Below are 4,807 nucleotides of genomic sequence, written 5' to 3' on the forward strand. Positions count from 1 at the left end.
TCGCTGGAACGTAACCACGGAATGCGAAATTTCTACCGTCCGTGGCTCCGGTAAGAATCCCCTAACCGCCGTCGGATTATCGCGCGCGTAGGTAGACACCTTCTTCGATCGTTCTTCCATCCGCTTCTTCGTCGAACGGTGTAGGCCCTTTAATCGCTGGCCATACGTTCCCGCTTTTTCCTCCGCGCGAACGAACGAAACTGGCGAGGATCTTCCGCGAACTACCTGCTTCCGGATAACAGATATTCTCGGAAAGGGAAACAACATTGTCGTCTTCGTTTGCCTATTGTTGTCAGCGTCCTTTCCAAATGGTATAATCGGATCGAGGGAGGGGTTCTTTATCGAGTATCGAAGAAACGCGGCGGGACGAACGTTTTAGGTATCAACGGCGAGCATCGTCGATAAATACCTCGAACTTTCTACAATTCCGTTGCTTGCAATTTATTTCCATTCGTTTCGCATTATTTCTTCCCCTATACCGACGCAATTATCCTTTTATTTACGATTTTGTATTTTTCTTCCTCCCCTATTCTCACCCTTTTTCTCCATTGTTTAGTATTTTATTGTCGGGTCAACAACAACTCGGAAACGTACTTTGCGAACGCGTGCACGGTTTTCAGTCTACGGATCTTGTTCCGAAACGTGTAACCGTAAGTCGAGAAACGAATTCAACGCGTATGGAACAGAATGAGAGGAGTTTGCGTGGTAAGTGTACGTTGTAGATATGACCTCGTTTCCAAGTTGCGGTTGTTTTTCTTTTCTGGTAATTCTCACGACGAACCGAGCTCTTCTTCCATCTTGTTAAAGTCGACTAATGAGATAGTTTTTAAACGAGCGATTCTCGAGTAAATGGATTGCTCTTGAGGGGTCAATTAACCGGCCACCTCGATCGCTGGAATCTTACGGATTTCTGTTTGTGGGAGTACCTACAGTCTTTGGTTTACAGTACATCGATAAACAACGTTGAGGTACTTTGACTGCGTATTCGAGAGAGCTGCCAGCGAAACTGAACAGTACTTGGTACTTTTCAATGGACGAGATCTATAAACGAACGTTTAGAAACCTTCGTTTGAACCAAAGGTGCCCATTTCGAACAGTTTCTATAAAAATTGACAAACTGACAAATTGACAATACAATGTAATTGAAACAAAGATTGTATCGAACACACATTTATACGAACTTTTGGTAATTTTAGGGGATTTCTTGTTGTTTAGGGGATTCAAGTTTAATAAACTTGACCTTGATATACGTTTGCAAGGACGCTCTTTTGAGTAACCTTCATAAGGTTCTTGTTGCACGTTGTTCGTCGGAAAAATGTGAACAATTTTGGAAAAATATGGTTCATTTATCATGAACCACGAACATGTTGATCATCGTACCTACACGCTTCTACGTGTAGGAAAAAATGATTAAAAATTACGAAATTCGCCGAACAATTATCGAAAGTAAGTGCAAGTTTTCGAAATTTTCTAGTCAAGAATTTTTTACGTAAAAATGAACGACTCTTAAAATTACTTGGCGAATTATTCAGAAGGGTGTTCTTAACAATATTCTCGTTTTTAATTTTACTATGTCAAATTTGTTCAAAAATTTTTGTAGAACATTTTGTATATTAATTATTTTTTATTCTTCTTTTCTCTGTTTCCCCTATCTTCGATAAATACCCTATTACTATTTCTTTCGTTTTTAACCTGTACAATTGTATCGTAAAAACGTATTACTATTATTATACTATTAAATACCCCGAGTCTAGACCGAGAATCGTTCGCAGTCTTCAAGGTAAAACATTAAATTCCACGACAGTACAGTTACATTGTTTCTCGTCTCGCCGCTCAGTCTTCGTTAAAAACCGATGTCATTGGCCTTGATTAGTTTACAATCCTTGGGCCCCAGTTCGTGGTAACTTCATTGACTGCAACGTTCTGGCACAGGAAACAATACGTGACAACGGGATCGCGTGCCGGCAATACGAAAGAACTGCTCCACGATAGACATTCTACCCACTGATTCATTAACCATGCTATCTCCTTGATGCGTGTTCCTCTAAGAACTCCTTGGAAGGGAAACGAAGTGTCTGTTCCAAAAGAAGCGAGAGCAGAAAGGCAAACACGAATGAATATTTATGATAGGTACCAAGATTCTAGGAAGACATAGGACGATTCAACCTAACCCAGACTGGTGTGTAAGACGGGCCAGTTAAGTATGTATTTCTCAAATTATCCATCGAAGACGCAAATATAATTCACTAGAAGGTGTTTGTGAATTTTCACACGGTAACCTTACAAAATTTTCATAAAGAATCGATCTTTCGATTTCTGCGGCGGTCGATGACCGCGTACTCGGTAGCGAGGAAAGTGAAAATGATTTCGAAGACTATGGTGGAAATGAATGGGTCGATAGTGGCGAAGATTACAACGAAACAAACGAAACGTGTTGATTGTTCTCGCTTGGCTTCGCGAGATACGTTTTAAACTTGAAAACACGCGCGATTCTCGACAATAAGTGGTCTGTAATTGTAATAATAACAATAGTAATGATCTTCTTTGAATTAATTTCATATACTTATTTAAATTATAGTTTCCCCCCCGTCGCGTCAGTATATTAAATTACCTCGTGCTTACACACGTTTTCTTTCTCTTTTTCGTTACAGAAACAGGATCTACCGTTTCGAAATTAATCCTACACGCATAATCTTACCGTTTCGAAATTATGCATGTGCGTGTACGGCTAATTTAAAAACGGTAGAACCTGACTTTGTAACCAATATAACCTTAAAGAACGGTAACAAGCACGACGATCTCCAGCATAGTTAGACGCTACATATTTTTCGCGTTTTAACTTAAAAAACAGGTCGCAGTTTCAAACGTAACAAGATTTAGTTGTTAAATATTACTTGTACTTATGTTACTTCAAAAATGCGCTTCGAAACGCTAGAAGAATTTGACAAAACCATTTCCACTTTCATCGACTCGAAAAACTATATTCTTTCCGAAGAAAGTTTCATCAGCTACCTAAGAGATATCAGAAACGTTTAGAAATTAGTTATTTCGAAGTTAGCTGTTGCAAATTACCATTGCCCCTCGTAAACACCATTGTCGATCATGGCAGGTCTTGCGTCACGCTTAACCCTTTGCACTCGAGGCTTCTTTGCTACCAGAAACCTCGAAAAAATCCTTTAAGTGGTAAAATTCATCTGCAATGGAACATTTTTATATACTTCGCGTACATGCGTTTACACTCTACGAGAACGTAATATTTCAATTCCAATTTGAATTCCAAACCACGAAGTTTTCCCGGATTGAAAATAGTACTAGTAATTAGTTGGCGATCGAGAATCCCCTCTCGAGTCCAAAGGGTTAATCCTTTCATAGTTTAAATATTGTATTCCACCACCACCGAAAAATCGTATATTTTCCTATTGGCAAGCTCTATTACAAATATCCTCCCTCGACACCTCAACGACGAACTATTTAGCCAATCACCTACAAGCACTGACACGAACCTTCATCGACGATAGAAACACTAAACTAATCAGCCACAAGATCACCAAATCATCGAGAAAACACTCCGGTTTCCTAACTAGAAACTTATCAACGAGTCAAATAGCGAGAGTGATTCTCGGTGAAACAACTCCTTATCACTCGAGTGTACATAAATATTTTCAAGAGTGTGTCGACGATATTCTGCAAGAACTCGCGCGCACAAGAGTAAGCTAGATTACAAGAGTAATTCGTGAACGTCTCGGGGTGAAACGGTGACCGCGGTACAACGGTCCTCCTCGCTGGATATCGAGACATCACGGGGTATCGATTATTTTCAGAATCTCACCACAGTATATCCGATAGAATCTCTCTAACGTTTCGGTAACAACGCCCGTCTCGAATTACGCGAGTATCGCGTCCTCTTCCTGGTGACCACCGACGAAAACCAAGTGACGCTCACCCTCGAACACAAATCAACCGATAGGAATCCCATGGTGGAGTGTTTCGCTCCAGGTGGTTGACCGACTGCTTCCCCTGAAAAAAAAAGAAAAACTTAATATTCGAGAACGGTCGTCGTTCACGGGAAGAAACTAAATCGCGGCTCGTGCGTGTTTACCAACCGTCGACTTGTCCAAACGACGTTCCCATCCTCGGCCATCTTGCCTAATCGAGTCGTCATCTACGCGACGGTGAGCGTACGGACTTTGCGTTTACCGTTCGATGTCTGTTCGAATCGCGCGACATTCTTTCTTGTTTCCTTTTTCATATTTTTCCTACTTCTTCTTCTTCTTCTTCTTCTACACATCCTCTTCTCACCGCGGTACGCCATTTTTACAATCGCGGCACGGCTAATGGCGTGTCCCGTGACCAGCGTCGTTCGCTTGTATCTCCATAAAGTACACGCTGGAATCCTAGTTTACATCATTCCAGCGATCGTCGCGGCGGCGCGGCGCGCGTCGTCGTACCGGTCGACGCTGGAATCCGCGCGCAGCGAGTCTCTCCCGGTCCCCGTGCATTACGAAGGCCCCATTGTGTTCGAACCCGAGCCATGACGTCTTCCTTCCATCGGAACCGGCGAACCCGCCACCTGTGGCAAGAACGGCTAGGAAACGAGCAACGCGCGTGGAAACAGCGACGGGGACGACAAACGATAGCGCGATCTGTCAGAGTACTCGCCGGGCCGTGTTCACGGTCCCGATCCTATCTACCCGTTTCTATCTGTTCGGTATACTTGTCCGCCGTTAAAAATATTAATCGTCCCGACACGAAGGACAGGTACAGATCCCTCGGCCGCGTCCGTTCGCGCCTCGTCTTTCGGACACCT

At 42.7% G+C, this 4,807-nt stretch overlaps 1 long non-coding RNA gene across 2 annotated transcripts; it reads right to left on the reverse strand.

Moving 5' to 3' along the window:
- Window positions 1–3,707: 3,707 nt before the first annotated feature.
- On the reverse strand, window positions 3,708–4,503 carry LOC143148547 (uncharacterized). Of its 2 annotated transcripts, XR_012992513.1 has the most exons (3): window positions 4,449–4,503; window positions 4,104–4,394; window positions 3,708–4,017 (listed from the first exon to the last, which is right to left on the reverse strand). It is a non-coding gene; the product is annotated as an uncharacterized LOC143148547 (long non-coding RNA). The 2 variants fall into 2 exon arrangements; XR_012992512.1 differs by lacking the exon at window positions 4,449–4,503 and having other exon boundaries at window positions 4,104–4,435.
- Window positions 4,504–4,807: the final 304 nt, after the last annotated feature.

The sequence above is a fragment of the Ptiloglossa arizonensis genome, chromosome 6 (assembly GCF_051014685.1).
Source record: "Ptiloglossa arizonensis isolate GNS036 chromosome 6, iyPtiAriz1_principal, whole genome shotgun sequence".
Taxonomy (NCBI): Eukaryota; Metazoa; Arthropoda; class Insecta; order Hymenoptera; family Colletidae; genus Ptiloglossa; species Ptiloglossa arizonensis.